The sequence below is a fragment of the Heptranchias perlo genome, chromosome 4 (genome assembly GCF_035084215.1).
Source record: "Heptranchias perlo isolate sHepPer1 chromosome 4, sHepPer1.hap1, whole genome shotgun sequence".
In the NCBI taxonomy this organism is placed as follows: domain Eukaryota; kingdom Metazoa; phylum Chordata; class Chondrichthyes; order Hexanchiformes; family Hexanchidae; genus Heptranchias; species Heptranchias perlo.
This window is the reverse complement of record NC_090328.1, coordinates 78997053-79019051: the sequence shown is the minus strand read 5'-3', so window position 1 is coordinate 79019051 and position 21999 is coordinate 78997053. Positions and strand designations below refer to the sequence as shown.

The 21999-nt window shown below is 44.3% G+C and overlaps 1 protein-coding gene and 1 long non-coding RNA gene across 4 annotated transcripts in view; one reads left to right on the top strand and one right to left on the bottom strand.

The window, feature by feature from the left end:
* Positions 1 to 21999, top strand: part of hsd17b3 (hydroxysteroid (17-beta) dehydrogenase 3) — a 70919-nt gene that overhangs the window by 41545 nt on the left and 7375 nt on the right. The gene's annotated exons all lie outside the window — the stretch shown is intronic.
* LOC137321050 (uncharacterized) overlaps positions 568 to 21999 on the bottom strand; it is a 40045-nt gene continuing 18613 nt past the window's right edge. The window contains exons 1-3 of one of the 2 annotated variants that reach the window (XR_010962703.1): positions 3128 to 3384; positions 1999 to 2151; positions 568 to 1283 (exon numbers count right to left, since the gene is read on the bottom strand). This is a non-coding gene — a long non-coding RNA (uncharacterized lncRNA). Of the gene's footprint in view, positions 1284 to 1998; positions 2152 to 3127; positions 3385 to 21999 lie in introns of those variants that run through there. The other variant, XR_010962702.1, reaches the window with a different exon arrangement.

The following is a 21999-nucleotide window of genomic DNA, read 5'->3' as shown; positions in this document are numbered from 1 at the left end:
GATTATCCTTCTGAGGATGCTTGCAAAATGGAAAAACATGGAGACCTGTTCTGTGTATATCTGCTGCATTTCCACTGTAAAAAATACTTAGCATTTTAATTTTGTAGTACAATACTTTAGATAAACTTCATAGTAAACTTTTTTGAAGCAGACCTGTAAAATAAATGCATATTTTGAATATAATGTATGGTTCAATTCATATTGCATTAATATACCAGCTGTGGACATGGTTTCACATTCACAATTCATCATAGTGAGTTAGAGCACAAGAATTTTTTAAGGGAAAGGGCCATTTGGCCTAATGAGCTTGTCCCTTTTTTTCATAAGTTAGCCCCACTTGCCTACCTTCTTGCAATCCTTTCTCTCTCCAGAAATGCATCTAATTGTCTCTTGAACCCATTTATACTGTGTTGCAATAGCTTTTCTGGTAACTTATTCCACCACTCTCTTTTCCTTTGAGAGAAAATGTGCTTTCTCACTTCCCTTCTTACTCATAGCTTCCTAATTTTTAACTTTGGTCCTCTGGTATTTGAACCCTTTACCAAAAAAAGAATTTGCCTCAATCAATTTCCTTCTAATCTTGACATCTTTAATGAAATCACTTCGAAATCTCTCCAAAGATAAATGTCCAAATTCTTGAACCTTTCCTCATCACTTGGATGCCATTTTCAGGGGTTTCTGCAATTCTTCTGCTGAAGTTACAGTTGGTCATTGGGGAACCGCCAATTCACCCTTCGGGTTTCTAAGCAGCATATTCTCCGTTGTTCTCACTCCAGCCATGCTACCAACATAAGTAAGTGGCAGTTGGTTGCCAAACTGCCACATAACTATCATAGATGGGTTCCCACTGATTACTTGCTATTTTTGAGTATTATTACATTATCTTTGGATACCAGTAGATACTTTGGGCCTGACTTGTCCAGTTGTGGCTTTTTATCATCAGACATCTTTGCTGTCCACTTTTTTAAGACATGTCTGATGTGCAGGTGGTATTTCTATATCCAGTCATTGGCAATGACATTCTGCTGGCTGATGTAGATCTACATTGTTCTATTGCAGTAAGAATGTTGTCTAACCATCATAAAGACCGGAGTATACCTTGCGGTACAGTGTGGAGGATTGTGGAAATATCCTTATCTGCATTGCTTCAAGGACTCACATCTCAGCATGTCAGTTAGGGTTCTGTTGAATATGGTATGGCTGTTATCCTGTACAAGTGGCACAACTCAACATGATGTAGTTTTCAAAGTCTGTGCAGACTTATTGGGCTGGAGTTGTCAAATCTTCAAGGACAAAATCCACAATAATTTACTAGTTAGCAGTTTTAGAGCCGGAGAAAGATAATATTGTGAAAAACAAGAATGAAGCAGTTATTTAGAATTAAAGTCCTATTTTGTCTGAGATTTTGCAGTTGTTTGTGTTTGAGCATTTTCCATTTCAAAACTCCAGGCTGCAATTTCTTTGTTTCATCCAGAGGCAAATCAGCACAAAGAAAGCTGTTCTATGTATGTTTTATTCATAATTTTGCCACGCAATCCACATGCTAATGATTGCATTGAGTATCTCCGTTATGCTTCCAATTCTGTCTTCCATGAGAACTGTGCTAAAAGTACTTCAATATTTCGAGAGGTTCCTACTTCATGCTTTGTAATTCCTTGATGAAGTTATTAATTTTGGACTTTGCAGCCTAGAAATTGGTTGGTGTCCATTTTTCAGGCGTAAAACGGACAGCAAAGCGACCAATATGGTACATTCCGCGCTGGAAGTGTGCCTCCTGCTGTATTGGTAAAGGCAGAAAAAGGCGTTGGACCCTTTGCAAATGCAAATAATGATCCTAACTCCTGTTTGAGCCCTTAACAAAGTTGGTCTGTCCTGATCGCAGCCAGTGTTGGGCTGACTGCGTTTAGGAAAATGTGGTATGTGTGGCATAACTGACGGTGCTTAAAGAGATCACAGGAGCTCGCTACCAAAAAAGTAAGTTTGTTGAAAAATACTTACCTGAATGTGGATCCGACAGGAGCAGGAGAGTGCCCTGCTTGCAGTCACCTTATGCAGCAGCACGTCCATTACACCAGCCATCAAGCAGGGTGCCGGTGTATACGTACTCTATTTACCTGCTGACCCTTGACATTGGGTTACTTTGGCTCGCAGCTTTGAAAAGATGATAAATATTAAAAATTGAAAGATTAGGTTTTTAAAAAAAAAACTAGGTTATTTGAAAAAATTAGATCCCATTCCCCAATGTGGCCGTTTTATCCATAAGTTGCTGCATCCCTTTAATTTTTCTCAGTGACCTTTAAGGGTTACTTAGTGCATGGCACACTAGGAGCACATTAAGGATCAGGTGCTGTGCCATTCCGTCACTTCCCTGCACACAGTTTTATGCTATTGCATTATGTTTTGCTCATTTCATTTTTGCCAGGCATTTTCCCCAGTCTTGGTAAAGGCTGAGAAACATTTAAAATCTGCCTTGAAGCTTCATAAAGGTTGAATCAAATGGGATAAATTTTCTAAGATTGTGCAGTACCAACACAGCCTTTCAGATAGCAGGTGGCTTATCAGAAAATCGCAGGTGTGTGGTCAGCTGCCTGCTGTAGCTGAAGCCCCACCAGTGAAGTGTCCTTGGAAAGTTTCCCCCACTTGCTTTTAAATGCTCACATCTTATTTTGCACAACCCCCACTAGCCTAGCTGTGGGCACAAGGCTGCAGCTGTACAGCGAGCTTGTGCTAATTATTCAGATGAGCTGACCTTGCAAAACTGGGTACAGTCAGCTCAATGTGCTGAGTCAGCTTAATCCTGGCTGCCAGTCATTCCTGGGGCTAGTTTTGCAAAATCAACACTTATCAAATTCCTTTTCATATACTTATAACATAATCTGAAAAGGTTGGGTATAGGGGAAAACAGTATAGAGCATACGATAAGCATCTTGAAGCAACATTTTACATGCCTTGATGATCAGGCATCTTGCAACACAGCTAAACCCATTCTCCAGGATCACCATAGTCTGCTGCATACTGCACAATTTTGCCATTCAATAAGCCATATCTATGGAGCAATCATGAGCAGGATAGCCAACTGTAGCAAGGAGGCAAGCAGGAGGAGCCAAAGATCTTACTGCCGACATACCTTTGCAGGCTGCTAGAGCTTATGACAAATTGAATACCTAATTACTAGTAATGGTAATTATGGCATCTGGAGGCTGTTTCTGCATTAAAATACACATTTCTTCCAGGCAGGCAAAGGTCAATTAATTAATATGGGTCTTGATTCTGTCAAACAAAAGGGAGTTTAGTACGTTAACATTGAATGTAGGCTCATTTGGTGTTCTATTGATTAGTGACTTCAATAGCTGGCTGAACAACTACAGCACAGAAGGAGGCCATTCAGCCCATCGAGCCTGTGCTAGCTCTTAAGAGCAATCCAGTTAGTCCCTATCACCTGCTCTTATCTATAGCCTTCCAATTTTTTTCTCCAAATATTTGTCCAATTCCTTTTTGAAAGGCACAATTGAATCTGCTTCCACCACCCTTTCAGACAGCACATTCCAGATCATAACTACTTGCTGCGTAAAAGCTTTTCCTCACATTGGCAAAAGAACTGAAGGCAATCACTGTAAATCTGTGTCCTCTGGTTCTCAACCCTTCCACCAATGGGAACAGTTTCTCTTTATTTGCTTTATCTAAACCTGTCATGATTTTGAACACTTCTATCAAATCTCCTCAACCTTCTCTGCTCCAAGGAGATCAACCCCAGTCTATCCACATAACTGAAGTCCCTTGTCCCTGGAACCATTCTAGTAAATATTTTCTGCACCCTCTAAGGCCTTCACATCCTTCCTAAAGTGCAGTGCCCAGAATTGGACACAATACTCCAGTTGTGGCTAACCAGTGTTTTATAAAGGTTTAACATAACTTCCTTGCTTTTATACTCTATGCCTCTAATTATAAATGATGTGGAGATGCCAGTGATGGACAGGGGTGGACAAATGTAAAGAATCTTACAACACCCAGTTATAACCTGGTGTTGTAAGATTCCTTACATCTATTTCTAAAGCCCAGGAACCTGTGCTTTTTTAAACCACTTTCTCAACCTGTCCTGCCACGTTCAAAGATTTGTGCATATGTGCCCAGGTCTCTGTTCCTATAGCCCCTTTAGAAGTGTACCATTTAGATTATATTGCCTCTCCTCATTCTTCCTGCCAAAATGATCACTTCACACTTCTCTGCATTAAGCTTCATCTGCATGTGCCTGCCCATTTCACCAGCCTGTCTGTGTCCTCTTGAAGTCTATTACTATCCTCCTCACTGTTCACTACACTTCCAAGTTTTGTATCTGCAAATTTTGAAATTGTACCCTGTACACCCAAGTCCAAGTCATTTAACACATATCAAAAAAAGCAGTAGTCCTAGTACTGACCCCTGGGGAAAACCAGTATGCCTTCCTCCAGTCTGAAACAATCGTTCACCACTACTCTTTCCTGGCACTAAGCCAATTTCATATCCATGCTGCCACTACCTTTTTATTCCATGGGCTTTAATTTTGCTGACAAGCCTATTATGTGGCCCTTTATCAAACACCCTTTGAAAGTCCATATATACATCAACCACATTGCCCTCTGTTACCTCATCAAAAAACTCTCGTTAGTTAAACACAATTTGCCTTTAACAAATCCATGCTTGCTTTCCTTGTATTAGTCTACACTTGTCAAGTGACTTAATTTTGTCCCATTATCATTTTTTCTAAAAGCTTCTCCACCAAGGTTAAACTGGCCAGTAGTTGCTGGGTTTATCCTTAACACCTTGTTCAAAAAAGGTGTAACATTTGTAATTCTCCAGTCCTCTGGCACCACCCCTGTATCTAAGGAGGATTAGAAGATTATGGCCAGCATCTCTGCAATTTCCACTCGTACTTCCCTCAGCAACCTAGGATGCATCCCATCCAGACCGGGTGACTTATCTACCTTAAGCGTAGCCAGTCTTTCCAGTACCTCATTTATCAATTTTCACCCCATCCAGTATGTATCTCAACTACCTCCCCTTTTACTGTGACTTTGGCAGTATCTTCTTCCTTGGTAAAGACAAACTTGTTGATTGTCAACCAGCACAGATATTAAACATACTTGGCTCAAACTTGAAACAAATTAAAGTTAGCAGATGCAGATCAAAGCATTAAGTTTCTTAGGGTGGTGGTATTGATTACAACTGTATCTGAGAGAAGCAGCAGAGTCAATAATCAGCTAGTGTCTTTGAAAGATAACTGTGGCCAGAAGCCTTCAGCTGGGGGTTTATCTGTGATTGCTGAGGGTCTGTGCTAATTTGACTCTGGCAGTGATTCAGCACACAAAGTAAATATCTCTATGGGTTCAAGTTATGTAGTGAAATAGTTTTGGGGGGGGTGGGGGGGGGGGAGTGTGGAGGAGCAACTTTATTGTTTTGATATATTGAGGATGATGGTTAAGTTTATAATTACAGTTGCACATGCTGTTTTGCACTAAATACTGTAAGTAGAAGTTTTTATTTCAATAAATTAGCTATTGGTTTTTAGCCAGTGTTTCCAACACATTGAAACAAAATCAATCTTTAATTTTTTGACTGCTTGCCACAATAGTAAATCAGTAAACATTAATGTTCATTTTTGATCATTATTAACTAGCTGGTGAACTGCCATGTTACATTAACTCTTTTTTTGTTTCCAACACAATTGGATTAAGTGAAAAGGCCTCATTATATAAGGGTATTATTAATGGTGGATGAATGGATAAGCAGCCAAAAGAATCAGTTGGGTCACTCAGCCATTAATAAGGAACATCAAAATGTGACTAATTAAAAAAAATTGAGAGTTTTCTGTCTGCAATTTTTGCTAATTATCTTTAAAATTTGTAATGAAATATACAGTGTTACTACTTCATAGTAAATAGGCCTGTCCCAACACAGAACCACAGATAAACCCCCAGTCAAAGGTTTCTGGCCACAGTTATCTTTCAAAGACACTGTAGCCGATTATTGACTCTGCTGTTTCTCTCGGATCTCTGATACAGTTGTAATCAATACCACCACCCTAGGAAACTTAATGCTTTGATCAGTGTCCGATAACTTTAACTAATTTGTTTCAAGTTTGAGCCAAGTATGTTTAACATATTCTGGCTGCTTTTGAAGGTTTGCCTTTTCTTTATCCAGTTTGTTTTGTCTGGTTATGGTGTCAGTCAAGTTGGCCACACACTTTGTTTATAGGTCTTTCCCTGGAAACCACTTCCCTTCTGTGCTGGGACAGGCTGGTTAATAATGTAAGTAACTTTTTAAAAAAAACCTTTTAATTATTAGCTTTGTTCTGTTCTAAAGTTACAAAATTTGTATGGGCTGTGCAATGAGTAACATTATTACATCAGCAATCATGAAGATTTCTGCTGTTCACTATAGTCAAATCAAAAATAAGTGCATAAAGAAAATGACTTGCATGGTTTTCCTTGCATGCATTTTTCTATAAATAGCGGACAACTAAAATTTTTCACCTGCATCCCCTCCTATGTTCAAATCTGGTAAATATGTATTTTCCACTAGCGCAAGTATAAACCCACTGAGAAAAAGCATAAAAACATAAACTGTTTCCATACTTTGTTTATTTTGTACATATAGCTTAGTGGGTGCTAAACTGGGCCGTGTAGCACTGGTTGTTTTGGTGCTATGTGGCCTCCCAAATATCCAACGTGACGTCTAGGATGCACTGGACGCCATCTTGGTAAAGGGTTTAGCACATGTGCAGATAACTAATGCCAGCATCATGTAAAGAGGGAGACTATGCATTCAGTGTGCAAGGCTGATTTAAAGTGTTAGACACCATTTCAGCACTTAACGCTCCACACAACCATCTGAAACATGTCTTCGAATGCCTGGAGGAATCTCCCCAACCAGTGCTATTTAAAGGACCCATGCAGGATTTACAAGTTAGCTGCTGAATTGCTTCTGGCATCTGATGTATTTGTAACTGTTTGTTTGTTTTTAGAGGTCTGCTATACTTGAATGCTAGGACGAGGGGCCATAGCATAACATTTAGAGCCAGGAGGTGCAGGAGTAAAGTTAGGAAACACTTCTACACGCAAAGGGTGGGATAAGTTTGGAATACTCTTCTGCAAATGGTGGTTGATGCTAGCTTGATTGTGAATTTTAAATCTGAAATTGATAAATCTCTGAGCCAAGGGTATTTAGGGATGTGGGGCTAAGGCAGTTATATGGAATTAGATCACAGACCAACCATGACCTCATTGAATGACTGAACGTGCTTTAGAGGCTAAATGCCACAGCCACTTGCTGCCTCCTGTTATGTGGCACCGTCTCCTGCAAGAAAGTGTCTGGGTGATGTGCCTGTCATGGTTGAATAGCTGCCAGTGTGTGGCCTGTGAGTTGTGGGCGTGCAGCTTGCAACAGTGGTAATGTGTAAGGGTGAGAGGAAGCGTCTGATTGGAAGAATTGAGTACCGATTGAGAGTTTGTGGGTAATAGGGGGTGCAGTGTGTGGGGCAGTGCATGTGGTTAATGGTGCAGTTGGTAGGAGACACCACTTGACAGTTGACCTCACTCACCTTGACCACTCGTGTCAAAGCATTGAACGTCTTCCTGCACTGCATCTGTGTTCATGATGCTAGGCGCCTGGCATTGACTGTCCCCTGCTGCCACCCACTGCCTTTTGAGCATATGTCTGGAGGGCCTCTTGGGGGAGGACCCCACCCCCCACTGGCCCTGTGGATGTAGGATATCCCTCCTTCCGTCTTCCTCTTGCACCAAGGCCTCTAGTGCATCAGCAGAGAATCTTGGCACAGACTCTCGGCCTGGTACCAACTTGGACCGGCGGATTGGTGAGGTCTGACATGCAGATTAGAGGATATGGGATTTAGTGGTGTGCAAGCTTTATTCAATGTTTTAACATAACTCATCAGTTTGCAAACAGTGACCAGACCTGTGTTTTACATGTGCGATGACTGATCTCCGTGCAGATCCATATATTTTTTTGCAAATAACAGGTACAGGCTACCTTTTTAAGAGGTGCAGGCTGCCTGTCAGATACAGCCTGCCTTTGAGATTCAGACTCCCCCTGCTGGTGGAAAGTGAAAATATCCTTGAATAATCATGTTGATGCAGTTTTGAACACTTGGCTTAGATGAGTGTTCAGGCAGGACAAATGCCTCGTCCTGCCTGCAATGGAAGCACTGGGCGCAGGTTAATCACGGACTGCAATGCTAACGTCCGGTTTTGGGCGTTATCGAATATAAACCCCAGCGTTCTTGTGTTGCTTCCCTCTTGTTTTTCTTCCATTTCTATTGCTGTTTCTTTGCCTTCTGTTCTCATACTTTTTCTCCCTTCATTCAGCCTCCGTAGCCTTGACTGAGAGATAATTACACTTGGTGGGAGTTCCTTGATCTACATATCTGCCTCTAATTCTTTGACTCGGGGCTTGAAAACCAGGAGTACTGCTGTACCATGGTGGGGGATACTTCGTCTGCTGGCATGTTGTGCCCCTCACCCCAATTTCCCAGTCAGGGACATTTGTATAAAGTAGGCAGGACCACTCCATTAAATCAGAATTTTGTGGCTTGTCATAATCCAGGCTGACCCTTCAGTGCAGTACTGAGGAGTGATACACTATCGGATGAGAAGTTAAACCGTCTCGAACGTGAAAGATCCCATGGCACTAGAAGAACAGGGGAGTTCTCCCTGATGTCCTGAACAATATTTATTCCTCAACCAAAATTACTAAAAACAGATTATCTGGTCACTCATTGTTTGTGGGACCTTGCTGTATGCAAATTAACTGCTGCATTTCCCTATATTACAACAGTAACCACACTTTAAAAGTACTTCATTGGTTGTAAAGTGCTTTGTGACATCCTGAGGTGAAAAGCGCTCTAAATGCAAGTTTTCTATTTTTCTTTCCACCAAAATGCAGTCCTGGCAAGTAACATACGCCTGATTCATATATGCATACATTACATTGGGGGCAACAGAAATGGAACTGCAAGAATTCCAATGTGTGGTATTCTTCCAGTTCTACCTCCTTCTATCATCTAGAAAAGGGGGTGGACATCAGAAGCATCTGCCTTTAATGGCTGAGGAAACCCCAGCGCAGACCTAATGTAACCATGTCCCAATCCATAACCTGCTCCAGTCGCATGCCAGTATGCCAAAAATGTCAAATCTTGAAGAAAACGCAGATGAGCCTGAGGCTGATAAGTTGCCGGATGTACTCAATACAGGAAGGAAGACAAATCTGGCAAAATCAATAGACCACTATTTTAATTAAAAAATCAGTCACCCCAGCACAATAATTGCTAAATGCATGTTCCTAATGAACTGCTGCTCCAACCCACATTTGAACCATTATCCTTTGTTTGACCTCAGCAACCCTGCATACATCCATTCATCTGCTACATCCATTTTCTCAGATGCCCTGTCAGCATACCCAAATGGATGTAAAAGTTTCCATGATACTATTTTGAAGAGCAGAGTTCCTGTGGTATCCTAGCCAACATTTATTCCTCAACCAACACCAGCAATAACAGATTAACTGGTCATTCATCAATTTGCTATTTGTAGAATCGTGTGCAAATTGACTGCTGTGTCTACATAAGTGACTGCACTTTACAACTAATGAATTACGTTTAAAGCACTTTGGGAGTGTGTGTGCGTGTACGGCACGCCTTATCCGATACTGACCAAGCTCCCTCAAAGGTCATAGCACGTCTGCTTCCAGCATCTGGTGAGAACACCACTGGGAGCACAATTAATTGGGTTCACCAGTTAACAGGATGTAAGTAGCCCACATGTCTGGGGCTAGAAAGCTTTTCCAGATGTTATACTGTACATGTTTCAAGGACATTTCTTCCCCCATAGAATGCAGTGAACGTTTACCACTTCTTGCGACAGCTTCATACACTGAAGGTAGACAGCACAACTGTAGTGGGGACCAGTAATACTTTGCACATAAGAGTGCAGCTCGTAAAGAGTGCTAGCAGCAGAACCTCCACGCTAGCTAAATTTCAAGGCCGTGGCAGAGAGATAGCTGGGACTCGGATGCTATTTGGGCTTTTCAAGTAGTTCCTAAATGTGTTGTGGTTACAGGTCAAGGCTGCACATAACCGTAGAGAGCGTGAACCAGGACAGCTGAGGGATTATCCATGCTTAAGCAGCTCCTAAAGTGCTGGGATGGAAAGGATTGGTTAGTTTGAGTTTGGATGCATGGTAGCACTACTCATCAATATCCTCCACTTATTATAATTTCCACACTCTATCTTAATCCTTCCTGCTGGGGCTACACTTGCTAAGTGTGATGCACAAGACATGATCTTACCTTTCTTTGAAGGCATTGCCTTGATGAATTGAGAGTCGTCTTCCTTTTCTCTTATAGGTTCCTCCCAGGATGAGGCTGGAGCAAGTGGCACCATGGATCTCAAACCCTGGCACATTACAGCAGCTTGCATCAGTCACTTCCTCTGTTCTCAGTTCCAAGACAACTACTAGAATCTTGGAAAATTTAGGGAGCGTTTGAGGCAGATATACCAAGTGAAGCACAAGTCACAAGTGAGGACCAGCAGCCAGATGAAGAAAGATCCAGCAAGCCCTCACTGTGTGCCAATTGTATGGCCAAGGAATTGGTAACCTACTGCCTTCAAACATTAGTTGATACAGGAAAAAAATGCATTTTCATCCTTTGAGGCTGTCATGAGCATCCTGCGGCATCTGGTGGTGAATGTGCAGTAGTGCACCTCCGACATCACTGCAGTCTGGTGAGATTTACAGAAAGGCAGTGTACCACAGAATCTGTGCTATGTGGCTTCTGGCAGTGGAAATCTAAAGAGGCAATAAGTGTAACACATCATTCTCATGAATATTATGACTGGCCTCTGAGACCTTGGGTGCTAGTTTTATAAGACAAGGTGGTAATTTTGACTTCAGACAAGTATGAAACGCGCAATATCAGCTCGGCCGCACGTTAAACATGTCCAGATATTTATTTCTATTGACGTCAATTGAAATGAAAATCAGGAGAGGCTTTTCTGTATCACAGCCCCAATGGTTGAGAGCAGAAGAAGCCGTTCTCTCCATGGTCACCCAGGCCTCATTGACAGGGGTCCAAGTATCCAGAGACAAAACAGACTTTTTAAAATTCATTTCAATAGGATGTGGGCATCGCTGAAAAGGCCAGGATTTATTTCCCATCCCTAATTGCCCTTGGTGGTGGTGAGCTGCAGCATTGAACCACTGCAGTCTGTATGGTGAAGGTTCTCCCACAGTGCTGTTGGGTAGGGAGTTCCAGGATTTTGACCCAGCGACGTTGAAGGAACGGCAATATATTTCCAAGTCGGAATGGTATGTGACTTGGAGGGGAACGTGCAGGTGGTGGTGTTCCCATGTGCCTGCTGCCCTTGTTCTTCTAGGTGGTAGAGGTCACTGGTTTGGGAGGTGCTGTCAAAGAAGTCTTGGCAAGTTGCTGCAGTGCATCTTGTAGATCTTAGTCTTAAGGGAGGCTCTCACAATCGAGACCCTATATTTTTTTGCAATCTACCTCTCCTGGGCTTTGTCTGGACTGCAAAGGGGTGGGACTTAAACAGCAAGTTGTTACACACTCTGAATATTCATTAGACTCTGAAGGAAGGACCTCAACTGTATTTTCAGCTGGGGAAAAGTCAAAGTGTAGCTCAAACCAACTTTACAAGGTTTTTGGACTTTTTTAAAGAATGATACAGCACAGAAGGAGGCCATTTGGCATATCATGCCTGTGCCAGCTATCCAATTAGTCCCACTCCCCTGCTCTTTCCCCATTGCCTTGTAAATTTTTCCCCTTTAAGTATTTATCCAATTCCCTTAAAGTTATTATTTAATCTGCTTCCACTACTCTTTTCAAGCAGTGCATTCTAGATCCTAACAACTCACTGTGTACATTTTTTTTTCCTCATATCACCTCTGGTTCTTTTGCCAATTACCTTAAATCGGTCTCCTTTGGTTACTGACCCTTCTGCCACTGGAAACAGTTTTTTCTTTACTCCATCAAAACCATTCTTGATTTTGAACACCTATCAAATCTTCTCCTCTTCTCTATTCTAAGGAGAACAACTCCAGTCTCTCTACATAACTGAAGACCCTCATCACTTTTACCATTCTAGTAAATCTCTTCTGCACCCTCTCTAAGGCCTTGACAGTCTTCCTAAAGTTTGGTGCCCAGAATTGGCCACAATACTCCAGCTGAAGCCTAACCAGTGTTTTATAAAGGTTTAGCATAACTTCCTTGCTTTTGTACTCTCTGCCTTTAATAAAGCCAAGGATCCCATATGCTTTTTTAACAGCCTTTTCAACTTGTCCTGTCACCGTCAAAGATGTGTGTACATACACCCCCCAGGTCTCTGTTCCTGTACCTTCTCTTTCCCCCCCCCCCACCCCTTAGAATTGTATCATTTCGTTTATATTACCTCTCATTCCTACCAAAATGATCACTTCACACCTTCCTGCATTAAATTTCATCTGCCACGTGTCTGCCCATTTCACCAGTCTCTGTCCTCCTGAAGTATGTTATATCCTAATTATTTAATACATTTGAGTTTCATGTCATCTGAAATCTTTGAAATTATGCCCTATATACTCAAGTGCAGGTCGTTAATACATATCAAAATGAACAGTAGTCCTAATACTGACCCCTGCTGAACACCACTGTATACTTTCCTCCAGTCTGTAAAACAATCATTCACCACTACTCTCTGCTTTCTGTCCTTTTTAGCTAATTTCGTATCCACTCTGCCACTGTCCCTTTTTTAATCCCATGGCCCTTAATTTTGCTAACAAGCCTTGTGGTACGTTATCAAATGCCTTTTGAAAATTCATATACTCATCCACCCTCTCCATTACTTCATCAAAAAACTCAATCAAGTTAGTCAAATATGATTTGCCTTTAATAGCCATGCTGACTTTCATTATTAGCCCATACTTTTCCAAGTGCCGAGCCGAGCGGAGGGAGCGTCCGATAAAAGGCGGGATTTCAGAGCGCTGAGAACAGCTGAGAGGAGCCGAGCCAAGCGGAGGGAGCGTCCAATAAAAGGCGGGATTTCAGAGCGCTGAGAGGAGCCGAGCCGAGCGGAGGGAGCGTCCGATAAAAGGCGGGATTTCAGAGCGCTGAGAACAGCTGAGAGGAGCCGAGCCAAGCGGAGGGAGCGTCCGATAAAAGGCGGGATTTCAGAGCGCTGAGAGGAGCCGAGCCGAGCGGAGGGAGCGTCCGATAAAAGGCGGGATTTCAGAGCGCTGAGAACAGCTGAGAGGAGCCGAGCCGAGCGGAGGGAGCGTCCGATAAAAGGCGGGATTTCAGAGCGCTGAGAACAGCTGAGAGGAGCCGAGCCGAGCGGAGGGAGCGTCCGATAAAAGGCGGGATTTCAGAGCGCTGAGAACAGCTGAGAGGAGCCGAGCCGAGCGGAGGGAGCGTCCGATAAAAGGCGGGATTTCAGAGCGCTGAGAACAGCTGAGAGGAGCCGAGCCGAGCGGAGGGAGCGTCCGATAAAAGGCGGGATTTCAGAGCGCTGAGAACAGCTGAGAGGAGCCGAGCCGAGCGGAGGGAGCGTCCGATAAAAGGCGGGATTTCAGAGCGCTGAGAGGAGCCGAGCCGAGCCGAGCTGCGACCAAGTTCGAAGTGACGTCAGGAATCAGATCGGGACGCGACACAGGGGAGGCACCTGATTGGTGAGTAGGTTCAGGTGAGTATTTCTCCTTATCTACAGTAACTGAAGTAAAAGGAAAGGGAAGGTCTGCAGGTCTTATAGGAAGTAGCGTTTATTTTTTAGTGAATCAAGGTCCCCAGTGTAGTTAACATTCTCTAAATTGAGAACAATTTAAAGGAGTAAACTCCTTAAAGGGAGTGGTAAGTAGTTTTTCTTTCCTTTTTTTTTCTCTTGACATTGTAGTTGTTCTTAAGCTAATTTAAGGGTTAAGTCATGGCAGGAGATCCCAGCGCCGTGTCATGTTCCTCTTGTGGGATGTGGGAATTCAGGGCTCCTTCCTGTATCCCTGATTCCTTCACCTGCGGGAAGTGTGTCCAGCTGCAGCTATTGTTTGACCGCTTGACGGCTCTGGAGCTGCGGATGGACTCACTTTGGAGCATCCGCGATGCTGAGAAAGTCGTGGATAGCACGTTCAGTGAGTTGGTCACACCGCAGATAAAAATTACTGAGGGAGATAGTGAATGGGTGACCAACAGACAGAGGAAGAGTAGGAAGGCAGTGCAGGGGTCCCCTGCGGTCATCTCCCTCCAAAACAGGTATACCGTTTTGGATACTGTTGGCGGAGATGGCTCACCAGGGGAAGGTGGCAGTGGCCAGGTTCATGGCACCGTGGCTGGCTCTGCTGCACAGGAGGGCAGGAAAAAGAGTGGCAGAGCTATAGTGATAGGGGACTCGATTGTAAGGGGAATAGACAGGCGTTTCTGCGGACGCAACCGAGACTCCAGGATGGTATGTTGCCTCCCTGGTGCAAGGATCAAGGATGTCTCGGAGCGGCTGCAGGACATTCTGGAGGGGGAGGGTGAACAGCCAGTTGTCGTGGTGCATATAGGCACCAACGATATAGGTAAAAAACAGGATGAGGTCCTACAAGCTGAATTTAGGGAGTTAGGAGTTAAACTAAAGAGTAGGACCTCAAAGGTAGTAATCTCAGGATTGCTACCAGTGCCACGGGTTAGTCAGAGTAGGAATGACAGGATAGCTAAGATGAATACGTGGCTTGAGAGATGGTGCAAGCTGGAGGGATTCAAATTCCTGGGCCATTGGAACCGGTTCTGGGGGAGGTGGGACCAGTACAAATTGGACGGTCTGCATCTGGGCAGGACTGGAACCAATGTCCTAGGGGGAGTGTTTGCCAGTGCTGTTGGGGAGGGTTTAAACTAATGTGGCAGGGGGATGGGAACCGATGCAGGAAGTCAGTGGGAAATAAAGTGGTGACAGAAACAAAAGGCAGTAAGGGAGAGTGTACAGAACATGACCGGACAGATGGTCTGAGAAAGCAGGGCAAAGACCAAGGGAAGTCTAGATTAAACTGCATTTATTTCAATGCAAGAAGTCTGATGGGCAAGGCAGATGAACTCAGGGCATGGATGGGTACATGGGACTGGGATGTTATAGCTATTACTGAAACATGGCTAAGGGAGGGGCAGGACTGGCAGCTCAATGTTCCAGGGTACAGATGCTATAGGAAAGATAGAGCAGGAGGTAAGAGAGGAGGGGGAGTTGCGTTCTTGATTAGGGAGAACATCACGGCAGTAGTGAGAGGGGATATATCCGAGGGTTCGCCCACTGAGTCCATATGGGTAGAACTGAAAAATAAGAAGGGAGAGATCACTTTGATAGGATTGTACTACAGACCCCCAAATAGTCAACGGGAAATTGAGGAGCAAATATGTAAGGAGATTACAGACAGCTGCAAGAAAAATAGGGTGGTAATAGTAGGGGACTTTAACTTTCCCAACATTGACTGGGACAGCCATAGCATTAGGGGCTTGGATGGAGAGAAATTTGTTGAGTGTATTCAGGAGGAATTTCTCATTCAGTATGTGGATGGCCCGACTAGAGAGGGGGCAAAACTTGACCTCCTCTTGGGAAATAAGGAAGGGCAGGTGACAGAAGTGTTAGTGAGGGATCACTTTGGGACCAGTGATCATAATTCCATTAGTTTTAAGATAGCTATGGAGAAGGATAGGTCTGGCCCAAAAGTTAAAATTCTAAATTGGGGAAAGGCCAATTTTGATGGTATTAGACAGGAACTTTCAGAAGTTGATTGGGAGAGTCTGTTGGCAGGCAAAGGGACGTCTGGTAAGTGGGAGGCTTTCAAAAGTGTGTTAACCAGGGTTCAGGGTAAGCACATTCCTTATAAAGTGAAGGGCAAGGTTGGTAGAAGTAGGGAACCTTGGATGACTCGGGAGATTGAGGCACTAGTCAAAAATAAGAAGGAGGCATATGACATGCATAGGCAGCTGGGATCAAGTGGATCCCTTGAAGAGTATAGAGATTGCCGGAGTAGAGTTAAGAGAGAAATCAGGAGGGCAAAAAGGGGATATGAGATTGCTTTGGCAGATCAGGCAAAGGTGAATCCAAAGAGCTTCTACAAATACATAAAGGGCAAAAGGGTAACTAGGGAGAGAGTAGGGCCTCTTAAGGATCAACAAGGTCATCTAAGTGCGGAACCACAAGAGATGGGTGAGATCCTGAATGAATATTTCACATCGGTATTTACGGTTGAGAAAGGCATGGATGTTAGGGAACTTGGGGAAATAAATAGTGATGTCTTGAGGAGTGTACATATTACAGAGAGGGAGGTGCTGGAAGTCTTAACGCGCATCAAGGTAGATAAATCTCTGGGACCTGATGAAATGTATCCCAGGACGTTATGGGAGGTTAGGGAGGAAATTGCGGGTCCCCTAGCAGAGATATTTGAATCATCCACCGCTACAGGTGAGGTGCCTGAAGATTGGAGGGTAGCAAATGTTGTGCCTTTGTTTAAGAAGGGCGGCAGGGAAAAGCCTGGGAACTACAGACCAGTGAGCCTGACATCTGTAGTGGGTAAGTTGTTAGAGGGTATTCTGAGGGACAGGATCTACAGGCATTTGGAGAGGCAGGGACTAATTAGGAACAGTCAGCATGGTTTTGTGAGAGGAAAATCATGTCTCACGAATTTGATTGAGTTTTTTGAAGGGGTAACCAAGAAGATAGATGAGGGCTGTGCAGTAGACGTGGTCTACATGGACTTCAGCAAAGCATTTGACAAGGTACCGCATGGTAGGTTGTTACATAAGGTTAAATCTCATGTGATCCAAGGTGAGGTAGCCAATTGGATACAAAATTGGCTTGACGACAGAAGACAGAGGGTGGTTGTCGAGGGTTGTTTTTCAAACTGGATGCCTGTGTCCAGCGGTGTGCCTCAGGGATCGGTGCTGGGTCCGCTGTTATTTGTTATTTATATTAATGATTTGGATGAGAATTTAGGAGGCATGGTTAGTAAGTTTGCAGATGACACCAAGATTGGTGGCATTGTGGACAGTGAAGAAGGTTATCTAGGATTGCAACGGGATCTTGATAAATTGGGCCAGTGGGCCGATGAATGGCAGATGGAGTTTAATTTAGATAAATGTGAGGTGATGCATTTTGGTAGATCGAATCGGGCCAGGACCTACTCCGTTAATGGTAGGGCGTTGGGGAGAGTTATAGAACAAAGAGATCTAGGAGTACAGATTCATAGCTCCTTGAAAGTGGAGTCACAGGTGGATAGGGTGGTGAAGAAGGCATTCAGCATGCTTGGTTTCATTGGTCAGAACATTGAATGCAGGAGTTGGGATGTCTTGTTGAAGTTGTACAGGGCATTGGTGAGGCCACACTTGGAGTACTGTGTACAGTTCTGGTCACCCTATTATAGAAAGGATATTATTAAACTAGAAAGAGTGCAGAAAAGATTTACTAGGATGCTACCGGGACTTGATGGTTTGACTTACAGGGAGCGGTTAGACAGACTGGGACTTTATTCCCTGGAGAGTAGGAGGTTAAGGGGTGATCTTATAGAAGTCTATAAAATAATGAGGGGCATTGATAAGGTCGATAGTCAAAATCTTTTCCCAAAGGTAGGGGAGTCTATAACGAGGGGGCACAGATTTAAGGTGAGAGGGGAGAGATACAAAAGGATCCAGAGGGGCAATTTTTTCACTCAAAGGGTGGTGAGTGTCTGGAACGAGCTGCCAGAGGCAGTAGTAGAGGCGGGTACAATTTTGTCTTTTAAAAAGCATTTGGACAGTTACATGGGGAAGATGGGTATCGAGGGATATGGGCCAAGTGCAGGCAATTGGGACTAGCTTAGTGGTATAAACTGGGCGACATGGACATGTTGGGCCGAAGGGCCTGTTTCCATGTTGTAACTTCTATGATTCTATATGATTCTAATTTTCTTCCGGATTATTCAGTTTCCCCACCACCCATTTTAGGCTGACTGACCTGCAGTTGCTGGGTTTATCCCTCTCCATTTTTGAACAGGGATGTAAGTAACATTTGCAGTCCTCTGGCACCACCTCAATATCTAAGCAGAACTGGAAGATTGTGGCCAGTTCAACTACTCCTTTCCTTTTATTGGTACCTGTTACTGGCTGCTCAATTTTGATTCATGGTTTTTGAACATCATGATGGGTGCCTACTTGTTTGTTAGTATAGTGCTAATCTGTTCCATTGTGTATGTATTTGTTTTATGTCTTGCCATTTAAAAGTGCAAGATACAGAGGAAGATAGTAGGTAACATGCAAGAGGTTGAAGACAGATACCTTGGGTTGAGTAGCACTTGAGGGGTGGGGGATGTGGTATAGGGTTGTGAGGTTTAGGAATATAGGGTGAGGATCCTGGAATTTGATAACTTTGGAGATGTTCTAGGACTCAATAGAACTGTGATTAGGCTTCTGGAGTTTGGGAGCAGTGGAAAGGGAATTATGAAACTTTATTATAGAGAAGTCATCTGGTTTAGCAGCATTGGGGGGAAATGTTGGATTATGGTAGCACTGGAGAGGCATCTCAGGATGTATTATTGCTGCAGATAAGGTCTTGTGGCAGGGGTGGGGGGTGTCTTGGGATCTGGTAGCAGTGGAGCAGGACTTTAGGATGTGGGAGGGGGTCCTCAAGTTCTGCAAAGTATCTAAATTGAAAAAGATGACAATTATAAATTAGACAAATTAACAAGGCTGTAAAAGATAGATCTGATTCTTGTTTGCTACTGTTCAATTAAAATAAATGAGTAAATAAATACAAATGTGATAAAGGTGATTATTTTGATGCCACACAAAATTGCCTTCCATTTATTTCTCACCCAAGTGATCAACCCATAGTGCTTGTGGCCTGTGACTTCTGGGTGCTCGATCCTGTGAAGGCCCAACTGCAGACTGCTGCACCTTGGCTGCTGTTGGGCAGTCTGGCCCAGCTGACTTGCTGGCACCATGGTGGGTATTGGTTGATGGAGTGGCAAAGGAGCAGACATGCTGACATTGAGAGGGGCCAACATGCACCATTCTCATTATGCCCCTGCCACTCCCTTGGGGCTGGGGTTCATTACTTCCACTAATCTGCAGGAGAGCAGACTGCAGCAGATGAGTGACTCCTTCAAAGTCCCTATCAATTTGGTCCCACCAGTCTGTCTAAAGTGGACACCTGCATCTCTAAGGTGGAGCCCACAGCCTACATGGCAGCTGTTTGAGCTTCCACCAAAAGGCCAAAGTGTGTGAACATGGACTCCTGTTGTGTGGGCCAGGCTGTAGCAGCTCTGGAGGTGACCACACTCCAGTGTAGAATGCTGATGTCATGTGAGATGACCACACAGGCTGGAAGCGGACTCCTCCACACTCAGCCATAGTGCTGAAACTCCTTGGTAGGCTTTCCAACACCTCCATAACTGCTTGTTTGAGGCCATCAGTTTTCTTTTTGTGGCAGGGTCCATGAAGTTTCATCTATCCTCCGCAGCAGAGCTGGGAGAGGACCTTGCCCTCTGGTGAGCTGTCTCCTGGGCTGTCCCTGACACCAGTACCTGCTGCTGCTCACTGATGCTGGGTATTTCACCATGTGTAAATGCCTCTGGCTCACTAGGTAATCCATGTGGAACCAATGTCTGAGCTTGTGCCCAGGAGGGATAAAATGAGTGATGCTGCAGCCACAGCACGATTGTTCATTCTCCTTTGGAGATGTCTTGCCATGCAGGAGTCTCTTGCTGCTGAGAAAGACATAGAAGAAAGAAAAGGGACAAGAGTTAGAATGGTAGATAAAAGCTGGACATTTGCAGATAGTAGTCTTGAGATTGCATATGTTTGTATTAGAATTTGAAGATGTGAAGATTGCTGTATATTTGCTGAAGTGGATGAAGGGTTACATGTAATGTGCAAACAACCTGCTAGAGTAAGCCATCAGTTTCTCCTTCCCTGATGCTGCTAGCGCTGCCTGGGCCAATGATCTTGGGTGAAGGCGATGATGTTGGCAGCTCCTCTCCCTCCCTCCCTTCCCCCCCCGCCCCAGTCTTGTTCCCCTCCACTTTGGTCTTATCCTGTAGAAAGTGGGGGGTTAGTGAGCTTTAGAAGAAGCAAGATGGAATGAGGATGGGAAGGTGATTAATGTAAAGGGAAGCTTGTGTAATGTGAAGTGAAGAAGGCGTGGTGGGAGGAGTTGGTTGTGCAATCGGTAGTTTGTGAGCAGAGAATAGTGTAGGTGTGGAGAGGAAAGGAAGAGGTGAGTGAGATTGGAATGAGAGATATATTGCAGTGTGTGCTAATGATTGTATGCTGAAAGATGTGATGGAAGGGAGAGAGTTGTTGAGTAGTGTGGGAGGGGTTTAAAGGAATGCTGTTGAGGTGAAGAGCTCTACTCACCTTTGGTGCTCTTGAGGTTAGTGAACCTCTTTCACTAACCCTTTCAGCCACCTCTGCCTGGGCCAGTTTCATTATGACTTTGGGGATGCTCTTGCAGCTTCTAGGAAACAGTTTTTTTTTATTCGTTCATAGGATGTGGGCGTCGCTGGCGAGGCCAGCATTTATTGCCCATCCCTAATTGCCCTTGAAGGTGGTGGTGAGCCGCCACCTTGAACCACTGCAGTCCGTGTGGTGAAGGTTCTCCCACAGTGCTGTTAGGGAGTTCCAGGATTTTGACCCAAGCGACAATGAAGGAATGGCGATATATTTCTAAATCGGGAAGGTGTGTGACTTGGAGGGGAACGTGCAGGTGGTATTGTTCCCATGTGCCTGCTGCCCTTGTCCTTCTAGGTGGTAGAGGTCGCTGGTTTGGGAGGTGCTGTCGAAGAAGCCTTGGCGAGTTGCTGCAGTGCATCCTGTGGATGGTACACACTGCAGCCACTGCGCGCTGGTGATGAAGGGAGTGAATGTTTAGGGATGGGGTGCCAATCAAGCGGGCTGCTTTATCTTGGATGGTGTCAAGCTTCTTGAGTGTTGTTGGAGCTGCACTCATCCAGGCAAGTGGAGAGTATTCCATCACACTTCTGACTTGTACCTTTATAGATGGTGGAAAGGCTTTGGCGCAGAATACCCAGCCTCTGACCTGCTCTTGTAGCCACAGTATTTATATGAATGGTCCAGTTAAGTTTCTGGTCAATGATGAACCCCAGGATGTTGATGGTGGGGGATTCGGCGATGGTAATGCCGTTGAATGTCAAGATGTGGAGATGCCGGTGATGGACTGGGGTTGACCATTGTAAACAATTTCACAACACCAAGTTATAGTCCAGCAATTTTATTTTAATTTCACAAGCTTTCGGAGGCTTCCTCCTTCCTCAGGTGAATTTTGTGGAAATGAAATCCTCAATGAAATTGCATTTATAAATCACAGAACAATGCTTGGTGATTACAGACTGTCTTTTCAACTGCCCGTTGCCAAGGCAATCAGTGTGCAGACAGACAGGTGTTACCTACAAGGTCTCCGAATATACAAAAAAAGAGAGGGGTAGAAACATAGAAAAGACAGCAACTGACCCTTTATATTTAAAAACAGATAACATTTGTTCGCTGGTGGGGTAACGTGTAGCGTGACATGAACCCAAGATCCCGGTTGAGGCCGTCCTCATGGGTGCGGAACTTGGCTATCAATTTCTGCTCGACGATTTTGCGTTGTCGTGTGTCTCGAAGGCCGCCTTGGAGTACGCTTACCCGAAGGTCGGTGGCTGAATGTCCTTGACTGCTGAAGTGTTCCCTGACTGGGAGGGAACCCTCCTGTCTGGCGATTGTTGCGCGGTGTCCGTTCATCCGTTGTCGCAGGGTCTAGAAAATGTACCATCTCTGGGGCATCCTTTCCTGCAAGGTATGAGGTAGACAACATTGGCCGAGTCACAGGAGTATGAACCATGCACCTGGTGGGTGGTGTCCTCTCATGTGATGGTGGTATCTGTGTCGATGATCTGGCATGTCTTGCAGAGGTTACCGTGGCAGGGTTGTGTGGTGTCGTGGACGCTGTTCTCCTGAAAGCTA